The 21,497-nt window shown below is 41.7% G+C and overlaps 1 long non-coding RNA gene across 1 annotated transcript in view; it reads left to right on the plus strand.

Moving 5' to 3' along the window:
- Positions 1 to 21,029, plus strand: part of LOC142050947 (uncharacterized) — a 44,125-nt gene extending 23,096 nt beyond the window's left edge. Inside the window, exon 3 of the long non-coding RNA XR_012658368.1 lies at positions 20,774 to 21,029. This is a non-coding gene — a long non-coding RNA (uncharacterized LOC142050947). The remainder of the gene's footprint in view (positions 1 to 20,773) is intronic.
- Positions 21,030 to 21,497: the final 468 nt, after the last annotated feature.

The following is a 21,497-nucleotide window of genomic DNA, read 5'->3' on the forward strand; positions in this document are numbered from 1 at the left end:
TGTCCCTCTCATTTTAACCTATTAATTATGAGTTTATCAAATACACCTGTCCCATAAGTCAAATGGCTAAAATTCAAGTTCCACATTTCAGTAACAATATTAACCATGAAGGTGGTGGTTAGGCTCAATAATGGCTGGCTAGCGAGAGCGTTAACAGGCTGTGGCAAATCTTGTTAGCTCTAAATACCTTGAGAAAAGACACTTGATGCTGATAATGACTGCTTTGCCAAGAATTATTGATAAAAGGATTTTTAAGGAATAAGAAAATCACTTGTGAAGGAAGAGGGATTTTCCTCCTCAGAGCTTTCAGGATGGTTGGAGATGATACTGAAAACTTCAGAATTGGGAAGCTGACATTGACAACTATTTAGTTTTAAGGATACTGAGTAGGGCATCTGGTATGTAATCGGGATGGAAGATAGTCTGTGCTGTGTTAAAATTCATAACCATATGATCCTCATCCTTTCTTCCATCTTTTTTCTAAGAGAAAAATAAGTACAACAAATTATTGAAATGAGAAGTTCAAATATTGAAGGTGTTGAATTACTTGATGGGTTATGTTTCTCTTCATTGGGGCTACATGTGTCAAGAAGATGTATAACTGGAGAACGTCTATGCTGACACCCAGAGAAGTCTGGGTGCTGATACACAGTAGTGTTTTTGCTCTCCAACAATTTCAGGAAGAATAATTAACCCAGAAAGGCTCAGAATAAAAGTGCTGTGCCTAGAATGCAGCTGAAGGGAGCAGAATAGGCAGCAGACCCAGACCTTTATCTTGTAGATGTTTTCCAATACTTTGTATATATTTTACTCTTCTAGACAACAATGAACAGGTGGTTTTCACACAGAAAAATGTAAGATGCTGTCAGGAACAACATCACACTGTGCCCCAGAACCAAAATGAATCTTTTATTCCTTAAGCTGGAGGTGGTGGGAACTTTTGACAGATACTTTTTTAGAGAGGGAAGAGAAAAAGAGCAAAGATCCTTTGTTTGAAAGCTGCTTTTGGCGACCCAAGGATTACATGGACAGACACTTGCAGGAAGCGGTAAGATTCCTGTGCTGCCAATTCAGTGGCCGAACACACCAAAGAGCAGGGAAATGTTAGAGCTTGGCAAAATTCTTCCAAAGAATCAAAGCAGGGATACCTCTTCTGTTTGGTCTCTGTATTTTTTTCCACCACTGAGTTTTCACATAAGCAGTGGGTCAGATTGCATTACAGAAAAAATAGATTACGTTACAAAAATCGAGGCTCACTAAATCCGAAGTTAGGATTTGTACTCAGGTGAAATTATTAAAGATTGTTTAAATCTAGCAAAGGCCTGAGAAGTGGAGTTTTGCAGCTGCTGTTCAACATGGCGTGTTCTTGCCATTTGAGAAATGACGGGTGCATGCCTAATTCTATTTCTCCTTTGATGAGGCACTCTCACTGACTGGACAGCAGTACCAGTGGAGAAGTCAAGACATTTGTTCAGGATCTGGCAGCTGTAACAAGCAAACTCCAATGATTGAATGAGGCAGGGGAGCTGTGCTAAATGGTTAAATATCTCTCATGACACTCTTCTTATAATAACATCTCAGTGACACTTGGCAAATACTGCCACATTCTCTTATTGATGTGCTTACTAACTTCCTTTAATGTTATTGGAAAAGATACATGCTTACTGAGGAATGAAAGGAGACATACCTCAATCAAAGCAGATCTCTTGTTCTTTTTGTATGTGCTGTTACACATTTCTTCTCACAGCCAGGAGCCACAGGCTGGCCCATGTCTTTTGTACTCATTAAGTGTGACTGGATTTCTCAAGTAACACGTTGCTTAAATTTGTATCTTACAGTTTTTCCTCACTGTTTTCTTTTCCTGCACCATTGTTTAAACATTACAACTTTTATTTGGCTTCAGTGCTATTTGTTTCCCTGAGGGGTGGGGGGCAGAGATTTCTGTGTACTGTTCTCTAGCAATATGTATGAGCAGGGATTGACTGGATCATAGAGGAATTGGAGGGGAAATGGGAAGGCTTTCTTTGATTTCAAAATGTTTAATTATAGCCATGCTCTTTTATAATAACTTTAACTTTTGCTGCTAATCCTTTGCTATGCTGAGGCACCAGGCTACATTATAAAATGATACCTCATTCATGGGAGGCCCATCTTTGCCCACCATCACATAGTCCCTGTCTCCTCTGAGACAGCCTGTGAGCTCTCTCCCACTCTCAGATCTGGTGAGCCAAATGACCATGTCCATTGGTGCCATCGTTTGTGGAGTATCTATGATTTGTGAGCCTAGTAGACTCAGGTAAGTTGCAGGATCTGAAGTGAGACTGCCCTCTGGCAGCTACGGTGCCTGCAGTCCTTGGGTCTGCCTTCTCCCCTCCCACAGCTGGCAGGCAGGAAAAAAGCAACCATAGCTTCAGCTCTGCTGCCTGGGGTGGCAAGGAGATGCAAGGACTGCCATGATTTGTTGCTGTTGCCACACAGACAAAGGAGAGAGGTGTGGGGAGGTTGGGCAAGCTGGTGCCATGCCAGGGGTTGCAGTGTCCCCTCCCCCTAGGCAGGGCACCTCTGGAAACCAAAGGTTGCTCCAAGCAGTGTAGATATCTCAGTCTGACCCTGGAGGTTGTGTGCAACATGGGAGAAGCACATTCCCAAACTCCAAGTCCCTGAATGCAAATTTTCATCCTAGGAATAGGCTCAAATGACGTTGGTAGAAATAAATAGAATGAGGACGCAGGTAAGCATGGTGTTAGACAATCATTGGGAACCTGTGTTCCTGCAGAGCTAATTCCTCTTTCTAACATTAAGGGTCCCAAATCTTGACCGTATATTGACTCATTCATTAATAGTTTGCGTGTATGAATAATTCACCATCTATGTACTGTATCTTTATTTTAAATGCATTACAAGGCACATATTAGACAGAGATTGTCTTCTACTGTGGTTAACATCAAGATTTATTGTTCCAGGAACCTCCAGATATATTGACTTGAAGCAAATCCTGGAGGTTCAATTGAAGTTGATACTGTATTAACAAAAGGCCACAAGTCACATTTCTTCTGTACTCTGCTTTGTGATGGATATCAGTTCTCTTTCTTTAATTTTTTTTTCCCAGTGTAACTGTAATCATAAGCCACTTGCCTAGCTCAGCCTAGCCTTCCTGTTTTATTTAGCTGCCTCTGGGACCCTTGCTAAATCATTATTAATGGGATGCCTCACTCCAGCCTGAAAATAATATTTGGTTTTTTATCTACACTAATGCATGTTTTCCTTTCTAAATTCATTATTTCAGTGTAATGTCACAGATTCTTTGCCGTTTTTCCCTTTAACCCAGAAGCAAGCCTGCTTTGAAGGAAAAAAAAAAAAAAAGGAGATCCTATTCCAGTGTGCTAAAATGGAATGGGATTGCTAGCAGTAAGGCAGGAGTGGGGACAAGACGCTTTGAATTTGCCTCATCTTTTGTCCCTCCATGTTGAAAGTAAATGAGGAAAGAAGATTTTGCAGACAGGCTGGGGGAGTATGACCTCCTCTCTAGCTGCTGCATTTGATAATGTTCCCATTTCTCCAGTGATTATTAATGTGACCTTCTTATCCCTTTTCTTTTTCTTTTAAAAAAAATAAATGCTCTGGTATCTTTGCACAATCACCATGTGCTACACATCTCATTGCTAAGCAACAATCAGCAGTGCACAGCCTGGGCACCACTTACAAACTTTCATCTCCAAAGTAGAGCAACTTTCACTGTGTATTGCTGAAGCTGTTCCCTGAAGGATGTGCTCCTGAAATGGGGGAGTTGGGGAACCAACACTCAGACTTGTGTGTGTGTGTACTCCAGCTCTGCAATGGTGCTTTCATGAAGAAGCTTTCCTTAATTAGACATGAACACGCACTCTTCCACCTATGCACTGATGTGGAAGGAATATTAAAGGACTACAGTCACATGCAAAGAACCAAGATAATCCTGGTCTGAGAATGGGAAATATCATAGAAAGAATAATTATGCAAACCAAGGAAGAGAGGAAAGTAAAGACTTTCATTTCTTTCAATCCAAAGCCCTCCTAAATATACCAACTTGGGATTTGCACAAGACCTCCCTGTGCTTCCCGCAGCACACAGCTAGAACAGGAAAGGGAAACCAAGTGTGGTGGGTTGACCCTGGCTGGATGCCAAGTGCCCACCAAAGCCACTCTATCACTCCCCTCCTCAGCTGGACAGGGGAGAGAAAATGTAATAAAAGGGCTCGTGTGTCAAGGCAAGGGCAGGGAGAGATCATTCAGTTACTGTCACAGGCAAAACAGGCTCAACTTGGGGAAATCAGTTTAATTTATTACCAATCAAATCAGAGCAGGATAATGAGTAATAAAACCAATCTTAAAAACACTTTCCCCCCACCCCTCCCTTCTTCCCAGGCTTAACTTCACTCCCAATGTTCTCTACCTCCTCCTCCCAGTGGTACATGGGGAAGGGGAATGGGGGCTGTGGTCAGTTCATCATGTTGTCTCTGCTGGTCCTTCCTCCTCAGGGAATGACTCCTCACACTCTTCCCCTGCTCCAGCGTGGGGTCCCTCCCACAGGAGACAGGTCTCCATGAACTTCTCCAATGTGAATCCTTCCCATGGGTTGCAGTTCTTCACGAACTGCTCCAGCATTGATCCCTGCCACGGGTGCAGTCCTTCAGGAACAGGCTGCTCCAGCATGGGTCCCCCACAGTCTCACAAGCCCTGCCAGCAAACCTGCTCCAGCCTGGGCTCCTCTCTCCACGGGGCCACAGGTCCTGCCAGGAGCCTGCTCCAGCAGGGGTCACAGACTCCTTTGGTCATCCACCTGCTACAGTGTGGGATCCTCCACCATGGACCTCTCTGGGCTGCATGGGGACAGCCTGCCTCACTGTGGTCTTCATCAGGGGCTGCAGGGGAATCTCTGCTCCAGTGCCTGAGGCATCTCCTCCCCTTCCTTCTTCACTGACCTTGGTATCTGCAGAGTTGTTCCTCTCACTTTTTCTCACTCTTCTTTTCAGCTGCAATTGTTGTTGCTCAGGGTTTTTTGCCCCTTCTTAAATATGTTATCCCAGAGACAGGTGCTACCACCATTGCTGACAGGCTCAGCCTTGGCCAGCAGCAGTTCTGTCTTGGGACCAGCTGGCATTGGCTCTATCAGACATGGGGGAAGCTTCTCACAGAAGCCACCCCTGTATCCCCTCCCAGCTACCAAGACCTTGCCACAGAAACATAATACACCAAGGCATGTTCAATAAGAAATGGACTAAGCAGGATCTTTAAATTCTGGCTGGTAACATGGAGGTTATTATGAAATTTACATTTGCTAAGGAAATGTTTCTTAGTGCATGAATATAAATCTCATCAGAGAGAATTTAGTCCTAGCTATGAAACACACAAAAGCTGGAGTAAGGAATAGTATTTTAATGGCAAATAGATGTTTTTCTTCTTGAAGAATCTACTGAAAAAGCCCCCAAACTACAGGTCACTCAATGTCTTGAACCTTCCCAGCTTTAGCCCTGGTACAATAGTATTTCCTCTGATTTAGATTCTGAATCTTTACATTTATTACAACACAGAAAAGTCACAGAGAAGAAAATCAGACTGAGTCTTCAGAGAGATTGTCACAGCCTCAGACTCTGCCACCTGCTTTTGGTCAGACTCCAACATAAAGGGAGAGTGAGGGCTGCATCAGAGGAAATGTGGAGACCAAAGTAAAGCAAACATCATACAAATATCCCTTCTTTGACCGTGCTTGTGGCTTCTTACACTGCTATGAATCCAACAATATGCTGTTAACAGTATTGTCCAGGTAAAAAATAACCAGAAGTTGATACTAGCTAACAGAAATGGGAGGGTTGCTGTAAGCAGTAGTTAGTTATCCCCATGAGGTCACTCACCGTTACACTTAGCTAGAGTGCCTGAACCTAATAATAAATCTTGCTCAAAGTTCAGATTCTGGTCTCTTGGTGTATGCTTATGACTCTCAGTGGGAACTGGTGTAAGATCCTTTGTATGGGGCTATAGGGAAAAATTCAGCTTCTTGCCCAATATAAAGCAAGCAGGAGAAATTCCAGTACCTGCAGGACAGATTCCTGATAATGAAGGGTGTCTGATATATTGCTTGTTGTAATGGATGGCTCCAAGCAAAGTATACTCAGACTGCTTTTAAGGATCTGGTTTAATTGCTTCATCTTGCACTCAGCTTGTGGTATATGTGGCATTCTCCTGATTGTAAAGAACTAGGAATAGATAACTGCAAACCACAGGCCATTATCTATAGCTTTTCTTCATGATGAGACTCTGCTGGGCAGATGGGGACTTTCAAACACATTCCTTCTCTTCTGGCCATGACGAGTCCTCAGGGACCACGCGCTTGCCCTGTCTCAGCTAGGATTTAAAGGTATGCTATGGCTCTTTCTAATTACACTTAACTAACATGTTCCAAAAAACTGCCCTTCAGAAGGCAATGCCCCTTAACACAGGTGGAACTGGTGCATTCTCTTGCTAATAGAAGAGGCTGCACAGTAACCGTCCTGCTCCTGTCCTGTTGAAAAAAGTGAATGCTTTAGCATTTGGCTCATTCTTTAAAATATGGATTCCCATGGTTTAATTGGATGTGTCAGGATTTTAGATCAGACCATAAATGCCCTAGAAAGGTTGGCTTTTGAGTGGCACGATGTTGGACCTACAAGAAGAGTGTATCTGGTTTCACTTTAAAGGCAAGAGAGTCTATTTTACAAGCCACTATTCTGTTAGTAGAGCAATGGTATTCTTTCTATTCCTAGTAATAATTTGGGTTAACACTTTAGGGGAAAGCAAGAAGGTAAATGATAAAATCCTGATTAGTTCCTTCGAACAGGCAGGTGCCCCAGCAGTTTCAAAGTCATCTCCATAGTTATGTCCAGCTAAAGTAATGCTGTGAGGCTCTTCCATGTTCAGTTTTTAGATTAAAATAACAGATCAGTCCCACTGAAATCAAGGCACAGGTATAATCTCAAGTACCTTCTACCTTTGGTGCAAGTAGCACCCATCAAAAACCATTCTTTCATCATGAACAAACAGCTGTGCTTTGCAAGTCCCACTTCTAACAAGCCTTTGGCACAGCACACACCAGAGGCCATCTAATGAGTCACTAGCATTGCTGCACACTCTCATACGGAGCTCTGGTTGGGCTGCTGACCCTGGCACAGGGTCTGACATGCTGGGGTGGGCCTCAGGCCATGGAGGCTTATGCAGGGCATGCTGATTTTATTAGAAGCAGCCAAGGACATTAATATTCATTTGCCCAAGGCTGGGTGGGCTTGCCATGGCATTGTACAATCTCAGTTTAAAGTGTGGTTGATAGGGAGGTAGCTTGCTGACCTGTGAAGGCAAAATAATGTTTGTCTAGCAGGATGTGTATAGCAGGTGTATTAACCTTTGCCAGTCCCTTTACAGAAAGTGTGAGCCATAACCTCCTGCTCTAAATGTGCTGCTGTGTTTTGCGATTCCTGTATAAGAAGAAAACCCCAAGGGCAGAGATTGTAAGGATGCCCCAACTGCGCATGGGTCAAATCCACAGATGAAAAACCTGCACTACCTCCAGAACTGCCGCCAAACGAAAAGCTTTAAAAAACAATATTACAGACTATTTTTTTTCCAGGCTCTGGAAAAATTGGGGTTGGAAGATCTCTGAACTAAAATTGTCTGATAGAATTTTTGTCAGGCTTTTCTTTACAAATTTTTTTTTTCAATTCTTTACTGAGACTTTTGAAACAAGCAAGCTATTAGAGCCTTAACTTCTTTGTTTATAATGGAAATGCTCACTGACCCTTGACTGTAGAGGTGCTCTTGCACCGTTGTAATAAATGCCAGGCACATCTAACAGATGTGCGATCCACGAACGCTCTGGCTCCTTGCCAGCACACTACTTTATGCCTGGTATCTAATCCTGCTGTGGTAAAAACAGTTGGGGAATTAGATATATTGTGAGCAGTTTTTCTTTTTAGTACCTATGTGTATATCTGAAATGCTACTTGTGTCTACATTTTAATTGTTCCAAAGAACTGAGAGTAATATGTTTACTTAGCTCTTTTTTTAATTTGTCTTTCTAAAGTTTTTTAGTACTCCTCAGTTCTCCTCTAGAAATTAACAGGGAATCTTGTGCAAGATGTAGCAAAGAATGTCTGTGACCTCCTGCCTCCAGTGAAACCGGTGGGAATTTTTCCCTTGTCTTTCACAGGGCCAGACTTTTCTGTGGGATTTTTCTGCCCTGCTTGATAAGCTTTTCAAATCATTGTAGGTTAGTACTTATTTCTGGCTGTGGGAAACGGTGTATCATTTAGAGTGAGCCAATCTAAACGGTTGGTGTCCCTCCATCCCCATTTCCTGGTTGCAGGCTCTGCTCTCCCACTCATTCCCAAATAAACAGACAAAAAAAGAGAAATCCACCCCTGCTCTCCAGGTTTCTGCTAGTTTAGTGAGCTGAATGGGCTGTTGAGGCATCAGGAAGGGCCAGGGCCATGAAGGCAGGAGGTGAAGGAAAAGCAAGCAGGGAACAGGGATGCTTTCTGAGAGGCATCTAGTCATTATGGCAGTTCCATTGCCATATGAAACAGCACTCTTGGATAGGTTATGGAGCAGATCATCCTGAGTGCCATCACACTGCATGTACAGGACAATGAGGTGAACAGGTCCAGTCAGCACGGTTTTATGAAAGGCAGGTCCTGCTTGACTAACCTGATCTCCATCTATGACAAGGTCACCTGCTTAGTGGATGAGGGAAAGCCTGTGGATTTTGTCTACCTAGACTTTAGTAAAGCCTTTGACATAATTTCCCACAGCATTCTTCTGGAGAAACTGACTGCTCATGGCTTGGATGGGCAGACTCTTTGCTGGGTAAAAAACTGGCTGGATGGCTGGGCCCAGAGAGTTCTGGTGAATGGAGTTAAATCCAGTTGGCGGCCGGTCACAAGCAGTGCTCTCCAGGGCTCAGTGTTGGGGCCAGTTCTGTTTAATATCTTTATCAATGATCTGGATGATGGGATTGAGTGCATCCTCAGTAAGTTTTCAGATGACACCAAGTTGGGTGGGAGTGTTGATCTGCTCGAGGGTAGGAAGGTTCTACAGAGGGATCTGGACAGGCTGGATTGATGGGCTGGGGCCAACTCTATGAGGTTTAACAAGGCCAGGTGCTAGGTCCCGCACTTTGGTCACAACCCCATGCAACGCTACGGGCTTGGGGAAGAGTGGATGGAAAGCTGCCCAGCAGCGAAGGACATGGAGGTGTTGGTCAACAGCCAGCTGAACATGAGCCAGCAGTGTGCCCAGGCAGCCAAGAAGGCCAACAGCATCCTGGCTTGTATCAGAAATAGTGTGGTCAGCAGGACTAGGAAAGTGATCATGCCCCTGTACTTGGCACTGGTGAGGCCACACCTTGAATACTGTGTTCAGTTTTGGGCCCGTCACTACAAGAAAGACATTGAGGTGCTGGACCATGCCCAGAGAAGGGCACAAAGCTGGTGAAGGGTCCAGAGCACGTGTCACATGAAGAGAGGCTGAGGGAACTAGGGTTGTTTAGTCTGGAAAAGAGGAGGCTGAGGGGAGACCTTATCACTCCCTACAACTACCTGAAAGGAGCTTGTAACAAGGTAGTGTCAGTTCTCCCAAGCAACAAGTGATAGAACAAGAAGAAACAGACTTAAGTTGTGCCAGAGGAGGTTAGGATTGGATATTAGGAAAAATTTCTTCACCGAAAGGGTGGTCAAGTATTGGAAAAGGCTGGTTAAGTCACCGTCCCTGGAGGTATTTAAAAGTGTAGCTGTGATGCTTAGTGATGTGGTTTATAGAATAGAATCATAGAATCGTTAAGGTTGGAAAAGACCCTTAAGATCATGGAGTCCAACCACTAACATATCACTGCCAAGTCCACCACAAACCATATCCTCAAGCACCACGTCTACCCTTCCTTTAAATACCTCCAGGAATGGAGACTCAACGACTTCCCTGGGCAGCCTGTTCCCATGTTTGACAACCCTTTCAGTGAAGAAAATTTAGTGGTGGACTTGGAATTACTAGGTTAGTGGTTCGACTTGATGATCTTAAAGGTCTTTTCCAACCTAAATGATTCTATGATTCCTGCAAGTCAAGGCATTTTCATCTCCCTTAGCTGCTTCATTTGTGTAAGAAGTATCTGTATGGCTATGTGTCCTTTACATATTGAGTGCTCAAAACCTGAGCTTTGTGCTCAGGGTGCCCTGCTCCTCTTGGGTCTTCTCTGATCTGCAGCATCCCATGAAGTGAGCACCCCGTGAGCTGGAGTCACCACTGCCCTCAGCAGCACATCAAGTCCTCATCCTTTCTCTGCCATGTGTGGCAAAGCTACACACTGCCAGAAATGCACAGCCTGTGTAAACTAGATGTCTGTGCAAAACCTGAGAGGAGGCCTGTGCATTTATTATAGAGTGATAGGATCACAGAATGGTTTGGGTTGGAAGGGACCTTTAAAGGTCATCCAGTCCAACTCCCCTGCAATAAGCAGGGACATCTTTAACCAGATCAGGTTGCTCAAAGTCCCGTCCAATCTGACCTTGAATGTTTCTAGGGATGGGGTCTCCACTACCTCTCTGGGCAACCTGTGCCAGCACTTCACCACCCTCATCATAAAAAATTTCTTCCCTATATCTAGTCTAGATTTACCCTTTTTTAGTTTAAAACCATTACCCCTTGTCCTATCACAACAAGTCCTACTCAAATGTCTGCCCCCATCTTTCTTATAAAGCCCCTTTCATTACTGAAAGGCTGCAATAAGGTCTCCCCGCAGCCTTCTCTTCTCCAGGCTGAACAACACCAACTCTCTCAGTCTCTCCTCATAAGAGAGGTGTTCCATTCCTCTGATCATTTTTGTGGCCCTCGTTTGGACCTGCTTCAACAGTTGTTCCTGTCTGAGGGCTCCAGAGCCGGATGCAGCCCTCCAGGTGGGGTCTCACCAGAGCTGAGTAGAGGGGCAGAATCACCCCCCTCAACCTTTTGGCCATGCTTCTTTTGATGCAGCCTAGGATATGGTTGGCCACCTGGGCTGCGAGCACCCATTGCTGGCTGATGTCCAGCTTTCCATCTACCAGTACCCCCAAGTCCTTCACTGCAGGGCTGCTTTCAATCCCATGACTACCATTAGTACCATTTAGTACCATAAAGGTTCATCTGGAACTTCAAGAGGAGCCAGGCCATGGATCCAGATGAATTTCACACTTTTGCTGTCTAGATTCACCTCACCTTCCTTCCTTGCATCTGGGCGTATATGTATCAGACTCTCTGGCCCTATGGGAGCAGTCTGGATTGATTCTCAGGGGTTTATTTTATGAAATTTTTGGAACTACCTGCCTGCTTTTGTGAATGTTTTACAAATGCTGAAAATGTTTCCAACCTGGCTGGGAATTTTCTGATGTGTTGATATTTGCAGTCTTTCCATGGAGATGAAGAAGCATTGACAGTTGTTGCCAGCATCTAGAGATCTGTAGTTTCTTTGGCCTATCTATAGCTTTGATCTACAACAATAGAGACAAAATAGTGTTAAATCAACATATATAAATATACCTTCCCTGGTAGAATTCATAACTGCCATAATGACCTCAGCCTTGGACCTCTCCTGAAATTTAATGACCAGTTGGGGTTAATGGCCCGAAGTTCCACCTCAGACTATTAACAGTCTCAGACAGTCATTAATTCTCACAAAATGCTCAGGGTCTTTATTGCTGTTGCTCAAGTGGTGCTCAAATGCCTGTGAATATTTATACCCATGCTGTGGACGTAAGAAACAGGACCTGTGTACAGTATCTCAGATGTCTCACTGTTCAAAAAAATCTGAGTACCTGGTAGTAATCACTTCCACATCTGAGGTTAATGAAGTAACTTCAGCTGGCCACTAATAGTAGTAATCTAAAATTGTGGTTACTTGTATAGATGTGAACTTTGCTTTAAAAATAATGAGTATAAAGGCGGACTCCCTGCCCTGAGGAACTTACACCCTGAAGTTCTTGTAAACATATGCTTAAGTTTTTCTTTATTTAAAATAGTTGCAAGGGGTCACAGGCATGTGCTTGCTGTTATACAGATACTTCTAAATATAAGTCAATGTTGCTTAAAAATTTTTTCATTATAACACCTTATGTTTAATGCTTTCATTGAGATGAGATGCAGGACTGAGCTGCTGCAGGTTCCCACCACAACATATCCTCTTCCAAGAAGACATTGTATCATTGGTTGACAGGTTACTTAAGCAGTCAGTTTTTGAAGAGACATTGTAGTTTAATTACTAGGTATTATTATTTAAGAAGAAACATAGGACTGGAACTGACCTTGTGAGGCACTGGGTCAAGTTTCTGTTCCCTTGAACAGTAACGTTAGATCACTGTTAATGAATTGACCAATCTCAGCTTCAAGAGACTCAGAGGTTTTCGTCCCAACAGCCTTCTCAGTGGCTGTTTCAGAACCTCACTTCCCTGGGCATTGGAAACCTTCTTCTAATTCCCAATGTAAATGCATTCATTGTCAGTTTGGGTCTATTTGTTCTTGTGCCAGTATTGGCTTTTAGACTAAATAGCTCTTCCTTTCCCTGGTGCTTACTTACTGGACGTGTTTACAGAGAGGCATGATATCCTCTTTCAGCTCTTCTTTTCCCAGGCTTACCAGACAAGCTCTCGGCTCTCTGTTCCCCTGATTATGATCTGCACCTGCTCCTGCCTGAGAACCCCAAAAGGGCACAAAACAGGCCGGAGAGATCTTCCCAATGTTCAGGCTGCTTTGTCTCTACTGAGATATTCACCTGGTCTACCTAGACTTGCATTTCCTTTCCCACAGTGCCAGGTGTTACTTGTTCGCTCATAAACTTGGACTTTCTTCTGAGTTGTTTCCAGCTTGTACATTCATGTTGTTACTGTAATTCTTGTTATTAGCCATTATATATATCAGTTATATGTGCTATCTTGAACTTAATGCTATGAGGCACCATCTCATTTCCATTACTCTGCAAGGTTGTTTAATTCTTAGATCAAAACTGTATGCTGCTTACTGCGGCTGGGACAGGAGCTACTGACCTCCCCCTTGACAAAATGTGAAAAGCTGGAGGGGTATTAAAACTGGCACCTGTTTGGGCCAGGGCCCTGCTCCTGTTGTTATCCTGTATATCCCCCATGCTGTTCATAGAGTCCTTTGTTTGCCATTCTGCTTCGACAAGGAAGAATGTGGTTACACATCATGTTTGGACATGGCATCTGGGTGTGTATCTGTGTTCCTTCATTCTTTCCTTTTTGTTTTTGAAGCCCTTTGGATTACATTATACCTTTTTTGCATTTTTTTTAAAGTAATGGATGACTACATAGCAGTGGGTAGATATTCTAGGGTGTTTTCTTATAGTTCATACACTTCAGTGAATATACTACTTTCTGTAGTAAGTGATGTTTCTTTCCTATTTTGTTTTTTACAGATGTCATCAATAGTTTAATCTAGAATGGCACATATTTTAGGCCCAGATCTCTTGACTCTGAATCTACTACAGAGGCTTCCTTGTGACTTGTTGAAGTCAGTTAAACACTAAATTTAAGAGAAGGATAGTATTTATCTACCTTCAAGGGCCATTTAGACTCAAGATCTATTAACATTTTTAACAGTTCGGACACTAAGTGACCCTAAGATGTGCCTTCATCTGAAAAGCTTGATTAATTTTCCTAACTGTACCAGCTGGCATAATAAAAATATTATCTCAACCTGAAAACTTCTCCTGCCTGTGTCCCCAGCTACAGCAAAGAACCTGTATCTATAGTGTAACTGAAATATTTATTATGGGAAATAAAGAGACATACACCAGGAAGCAAGGAGCACCCAGAAAATGTACTCTATTTTTGCCTGAGATGAGGGGCATGTAGAAAAGCATTTTGCAATGCTGTTACTATTCTGATAAAACACTCTAGTTGCCTAAATAAAACCAGATCCTAAGATGATGTGCATGGTATAAATACTTAGATAGAAAGAAGATAAAGGAAAACAGAGTTTTTAATGTACTATGAAATAAAGTTTTAAAGGAGAAAACCACCCCACAGTAAAAAAAGATAGTAATAAAGCAGAAGTAGGAATCTACTGCCAAGGGACAGAACGAGTATTGTAGAAAGGGGCTTTCCCATGAAGAAAAGTCTTTCTTAAGGATCTGTTCCATCTGAATCCTTGGATCATAGCTCTCCTAGGAAAAAGTCTGCCATGATAGATAGGAAGATCTTTAAACTGCAGAAGGCAGTAAATGGGAAGAAGAAGGGAAATTGGGGAGACAACTATACTACCATCACCCTCTTTTAACACAAAGAAAATAAAATCAAGTCAGTGAGGATATACCAAAGATAAAGGAATATCAGACAGTAGGAAACGCAGGGGGAAAAATGCCCCCAAACCCCAATGACCAGATTAGAAAATAAATCAGTGCAAATACTGTACTTAACCTAGGTAGGAAACCAGGTGAAGTGAGGCAGCAATAACAGATGCAACAAAGCAACCTGCACACAAAGATGGAAGAACTAGGCTTATTGGTGCATGACATGAAAAAGGATGTTAGAGGGATAACAGAAACCTGATAGAATAATAATTGCAACTGGAGTGCAAGTACTGCAGGATGCACACTGTGAAAGAATGCAGAAGGGATTGTTAAAATAATCTGGTAGCATTATATATTAAGAATATGGCTGCCAGTAAAGAAATGTTAATGAATAGTATGGATAAGAGAGGATCAGTTTGTGTCAAAACGTGTTAGGAAAGGATTCTGAAAGTCACTGTAGTGGGGAAGAGATTGGGCTCTACAATGAACACTGGAGGTGAGATTGCTTTAGTATCATGAGAGACATAAGCTACCAGGTGATTGTATCGTTATGGGAGACTTAAAATTCACAGTCATAGACTGGAGAACAGATGCTACATCCACAGTAGAATCCAGTAATTTCTCAGATTAGAAGTCAAAAACCCTCCTTTTCCAAGGATTTATGTATTTTTAGTTGGTGATGGACAAGTGGCAAAGCTATTATAGAAAAAGTAGTAGAGAAAATAATATGCTCTCAAGTGATGACAGTACTGATCAAATTTCAATTTAAATGAAATGGCAGTATATACAAAGACAAGCGGATAGTTAAGGATTTAACTGTAAAAGGGCAGACTATGCCATAGTGAAGCAGTCTGAAGAGCAAAGGCACTGAGGTGGGGTAGAGTACTGGTCTGAAATTCATATTCTCAGACAAGAGAACTCCAGGCCTTGCTAGACAAATAATTCTACTAAATAGGATATTGAGATTTGCCAAAGAATCTTCAATAATCAGAAAGGATTTGCTCAGAAAAAGAAACCAGAACTTGGAGGATTGGAAGTGAAAGATCAGAATACGAACTGTGAACACCTGGGATAACTTAGACCTTGAGAAATCAGAAGAAAGAGTTTAAGATTCTCCAGCCATGATGAATAAAGACCTAAAAAAAAGTAAGGGTGCTATTTAAAGCTATTTTAGGGATGGCTCCAAAACAATTAATACTTTTTCTCTGCCTCTGAAGATGAGCAGGTGGAACACAGGTGTGATAGCAGGACTGTTTATAGGGAATAGTGTTTAGGAAAGTCGAAATGGTACCACAAAGTTTGAACCAGAACTCCTCAATGTGGTATGACCATCTGAATGGAGCCTAGTAAGTGTGATGTCTTCAGTTAAAAAAAGATGCTAAGGGGCAAACCTAAGGGCATAGACCAGCCATTCTGATGTACAAGATTTTAGGCAAAATGAAAGACATGAGGAGTAATAGAAGATGTTCTAAAACACACTATCAACTTACTAAAGGGGACCAAGTTTCAAACTTCTTCCAGAAATTATTCTTTTTTAGCCAGGGAAGGAAAACATAGTAACACAGTAGCTGTAGCCTACCTGTTCTTTAGTAAAGTATTTCACAAAATTGCTAAGTATTCTGTGAGATGAGAATTAGTACATGGACCTGCCCAAAGGGCTGACAGTGATGGATTATGCTGAAAGGGGAACTAGCACTAGAGCTGGATTCCAAATGATGTTCCTTAAATGCTTTCATTAGTGATCAAGAAGTGGATGTGCAGTAATTAAATTTGTTGAAGATACAACACTAGGAAGCATGCACCCATATCAAGAGGGCAAATTCAGTAGAAACCTGTTTAACTCAATGCCAGCAATAATAGGGTAGGATTAGATGAACTAGAACAAAATCCAGTCGGATGCTTTGAAGAACCAGTAACAAGAATGGTTGCTACCCATTGAAAATGGGAAGATAAAAAAAAAAAAAGAAAAGATGGATCTGTATTTGTCAGTCACAGGATGTCTCTGAGCCATTGGTGTGAAAAAAAAAAATCGTATACGAGGCAGTACCAGGAGAGCTATTATCAGTAGAGAGGGGGAAACACTTATGTATTGTAATATGTTACTTGGAACCACCATGCACATTTTTGGTCACCTACATTCAAGAAAGAAAAATTCAAACAAAGAAGTGCAGCAAAGTGCTGCATCACAATACAATAGGAAAAGAGAGCTTACCATAAAGCAGTAAGGAGCTTTTGTTGGGTTTGGTTAGTCAAACAAAAAACAGACTTAGAGGGGATAGGATTACTGTCTATAAACGCATTGAGGTGGTAAAACCAAGGAGGAGAAGATTGTTTAGCTGAAAGGACATTGTTGACACAAAAGCCCAGAAATAGATTTACGCTAGAAATTAAAAGGGCTACTATTTACCAGTGTACTTTGTAGTGGACAAAAACCTGTGTTTTTTAAAGATGGAGCTTGATAAATGTAAGAAGGGGATTATGTAGGTTGCCAGAAGTATCAAAGGACTGGATATATGACCCAGGAATTCCCTCCCATCTTACCACTGGCTTTACCAAATTTCTAAAATGAGTAAATTCTGCACTTGGAACGTGATCACTGGACCTGGGAAAAAACATTATTAAGACCTCAGTTTAGCTAAGCTTAGTTTAAGCCACAATATTAGCACACAGGACTAAAACGTGCTTTTACTGTTCTGGGGAAGCCATGCACTGAAATTTCTCTGTGCAGGGTTGAAGTCAGAAGAATTTCTCCATTAGAAACCACACTTTCTGGCTGCACATCCCCTCGTGTGCAGATGGAGTGCAGAGCACCGTTTCCTAGCAACTACTAAGGACCACTGGCTTTATAAATCAATCTCTGCCAGGATATCACAGAAACCACGATAAATGGGAAACATTTAGTAGTCAGAAGGCTTTCTACTTCCTCCACTTTCTGGTCTGCACAGAAAAGTCTTTTCAAGAAGTAGATAATATCAGCATTTCTTCGTAGGTGAACTGAATTCAAATCCTTGTTCAGGTGGCTTGTTTTTCAGCTCCCCTGGGGTACATGTCCTCGTGTCCATGAATGGTCCTTCTTTAAGATGTCAGTTACCAAGCTTTCTCAAAGACAAAATTATTTGGAAATTCACTTGGAAAAAAAAAAAAGAAAATTAAATACAGATAAAGAAAGAATGAATAGCACATGAAAAAAACTCCAAAGAGCCCTGGGAAGAAGGGTAGTGATAAGAGTCCGTCAAAGCTTGCAGATGCAAGTCTTCCATTCTGTGCAGTAAATGAGGTTCCAATGGCATGTTCATCTATAATTTTTAAATAACATCTGATTGACAGCAACCTTCAATTATTTGGGCTTTTTTTCCCCCACTTTTAAGAATCTCATCTCATTTCTCTGTTTATTCATCGTCCCCACTTTGCAGGCTTCCACCATCTTCTGATGCAGCTAGCAGTCTGAACTGGGAGCTTCCGTCTTGGTAGTTCACTGGAAAATCCCGTTTTCCTTTTGTGTAAAGCACACGAAAGCCGCTCTCCTTGTCCAGCAGCACTTTCATCAGGGTTTTGTTTCAGAAATACACCAGAGGCTTTGTCACTCTGGTAACACCAGGGTTACAAAATGAAAGTGCTAAGAAGCTCCCAGTAATATGTAAGGGGAGAAAAAGGCTCTCCTTGGGCATTTAATGATAAATATTACTGAAGGGCTCATTAGATAAGCAATTAATATTTTAGTCTATACTGTGATTGTTATATGTTTCAACAGCCTGATGGGACAATCTAACTTCTGTCTTTCAGAACAGTATTGATTATTTAATTTCTAGCACAGAATGGTGTCCGTTGTGAGATCACGTTGAGAATGCTCTGCATGTCATTTTTTTCATGAACACTAGCAGAACATGACCAGGAGGTGAGTTAAAGGCTAGTTTCAGAAAGGGAGAACTCAGGATACTTAACTTTGTGACTGATGGTGGCATTTGAAAGATCTGATGCTTAGACTGTGAGCTCTTTAAAGTGGGAAATTGCTTATATATCACAGAAAAGAAGACATGCATGTTTGTGGTGCCATATAAATAGTAAGCAGTCATTCTGCTTCTGAGCTGGAAGTAAAATTAGGAAGGGCTAATGTTTTGCTTTTCAATTTTTTCCTCTCTTTTTAGAACCATTTTAGAAGATCCTTTTTCATGGAATTAATTCTGTTTTGTTGTGGTTAGTAATGCTTTGTTGTAGACTCACAAGATATTTCCTCTCTTATTTGTACTGTTTATAATTTCAGCTGAATCATTCCATTCAGAAATGGGTTTGTGTTACACTGGCACTTCAGATTATTCTTTGCCGTTTTTGTTGTTGAGGTCTTTTGAAGAAGATGTGTTTACATCCCCATTGTTCAATCAACAAAGTATGCAATCACAAATCTTTGGTCTTCTGGTGTGTTTAGCAAATCTTTTCAGCTTACAATTTACCACCTGTGGCTTTTCTTCATCTCTGAAAAATGCTATTATCTTAAATGGCCTATTTCTAATTGCAGTGGGTTTAATTGCTTGGATACACAAGGGTCTGTGTTGGCTACTGTTGTTTTCTGGACATGTTCAGAAAAAAATGGGCATCTGTATACAGATGTCTCTAGAAGGGGCAGGAATTTTACTGCACATTTCTCTTTAATAGCAATGGATGTCAGCAGGTTTACGATAACATTCCTGGAATTATTGCCCTCCTGAGAAGAATTTCCATTCCAGACCATCTCTATGGGAGATCTCTATAAAGAGGCTGCCCTGCCATCTCTCTCCTGCTTGGTACTCTGCTTGAAATGTGTGGCGCCACTGGAAAACTCTATCTCGAGCCAAGCATGCTGCTGCTGGTTTCAGAAAAATGTTTGACAGTGGCATATGGGACAAAAGTTCTTTATTTTAAGAAGGGATATGAAAAAATCATTTGAAAGGGAGGAGATCTTGTTAAAGGGGAGCACCTGGAAGTGTGCTCAGTAGAACACTGTGTCTATATATTCTAATTTTTTTCCTAGTAAATGTACAGTGTCATTGATATTTGTAGAGTCATGTTACTAATTTGCAAACATTTGGAGAACTGTCAAATGTTTCTGTGAATATTTATGAGTCCTCAGTCTTTCACCGCTTTTAGCACAGGTGGTCATTTGCCCAAAAATTCCTCTAGGAAATGTACTCTTTACTGTTCACCATTCATCTTTCTAGTGCTTAAAATTTTGTCATCCAGTTAGGGAACAAAATAAGTAGCCTGTGATGCAGGACACAGAGCAACCCTTGCAGTGGACAGCTGAAAAGTGGACAGCTTCAAACAAGCCATGTGCAAAAAATGATTTCTCTAAGCAAATATTTATCAACTGTAAGGCCTCCAGGGTACACAACTTCTTTTATTTCTATTTATTCATTATCTACTACAATGGGATTGTAAAACTTGTAGAGGTCTTTAGGCATTAATGTAATAAAAATATAAAATAACAGAAAATAACTAATACTATTTAAGAAAACTGCAGAGGATAGTAGATGACCCAGAAGTAGAAATAAAGCTACATTAGAAACAAATTTCCTGCAAGTAGTTTTACTTAAAAATAAAAACATTGCCAAATCCTTCTTGCTTTACTCACATGAGCCCTCAAGCTGAAGAAAAGCTTCTAAGGCAGATTATAAGATTTCACTCCATAGACTGGGAATTTGTATTTTAACAGAACAGAATGGAGTCTACAGAACTGTGAGCTGTGTGAAATGAGCTCCAGGAATTATCTTTAATGATCACAAAAGAAAGAAAATATTTCAGAACACAGACCTAAAACCTTTGAAATGTATTTTGGTTTTATATTTTAATTCTAAGTTTTGATTTTCATCCAGCCATTAATGTTCAATGACTATAAAGTTAAAGAGGAGCAGAAAACAGTTTAAAAATATTTTTTCTGGATAAATCTCCTAACACACAAGGGAGCCTGCTGCGTAGTTTGGGCTTGCATTGTAACTACTAACACACCATATGTTGACCACCAGAGATTACGTTTGCATGTACATTACATCCTGCAGTTACAAATGTTAATAGTTAGCAATATTTAATGAATTAGGTATCTCCTACAGTTTATGAGCTGTCATAGGTGTATTAGATTTATTCATATGTCTTTGCAGTGAGGTAAAAAATGATTTTTAATTTATGCTTTTCTAGTAAACTTCCAAGCCCTTGTTACCCCAGGTTGATTTAAAACTGTGGGGAAATTTTGTAATCAGAGATGGCAACAGTAATCAATCAGGCTTTTATGAGTCTTCCAGAGAGCCAGAATCCCAAACAAAGACATTTAAATATAATCACTTAAAAGATGATTAACTTCAACCTTTGCCTTGGCAATCCCCCATCCCTCCAAGGGAGCCTACGGTATGTCAGCCTTGTCCTAACTTGGTTCTGTGAGGCTAATGTTCAGAGATCTTTGTTTCCTTTCTTTCAGATGTTTGACTGGAAGACAGATAGCACCTGTGGTACAGAACATTAAGGTCAAGATCTTGAGGCCTCCTGGGTCTGGCAGATGTCTGGTTTTCAGGCTTTCCCCACTCCATCCAATTGTGAGGTGAAGTCCCAAGGGATTTCATCAAGTCAGTTTTTGTAAATGAGCTGTGTTTGTGCTCTTATTGTTGCTGCTCCTACAAACACAATGTTAGCTGCACAGGGTCCTTTTCTGGTATGTACCTGAGACCAGCACTGAATAAAACTACTTAAAAAATGCTGCTTCTGTGTTTTTTTTTCCAGGACTTCAGTTTCTAAAACATGAGTCAATTCAATTGCCTAATCACAGGCACCTGCTTGAGATGCCCTGGAGTACCACAGGCATCTGCACAGTGAGGATCTATGACACAGTGCCTCTGGGGACCCGCACCTCTGGAGAGCAGGGATAACCCAGCGCATCTCAGATACCACCAGACATTATGTACAGGTAACTGAGAGAGTCCTGGTCAGCACAAGGAAGGGAGTTAGAGAGGCTCTGTTGGATTAGGTTCCTGTTACATGGACCCTGAACCAAGCCTTGGCTGTCTGCCTTGGGGCAGAATGAATTGCTCTCTGGGCCCCCAGGCTCTCCTGCATAGGTCTCCAGGGACTTCAAAGGGAGTCTACATGCCCAGGTCACAACCAAACTGCGCTTTGGCTCTTGCTGTGTCTTCCCCAGGAACCTGCTC

This window comes from Phalacrocorax aristotelis, chromosome 1 (assembly GCF_949628215.1).
Source record: "Phalacrocorax aristotelis chromosome 1, bGulAri2.1, whole genome shotgun sequence".
Lineage (NCBI taxonomy): Eukaryota > Metazoa > Chordata > Aves > Suliformes > Phalacrocoracidae > Phalacrocorax > Phalacrocorax aristotelis.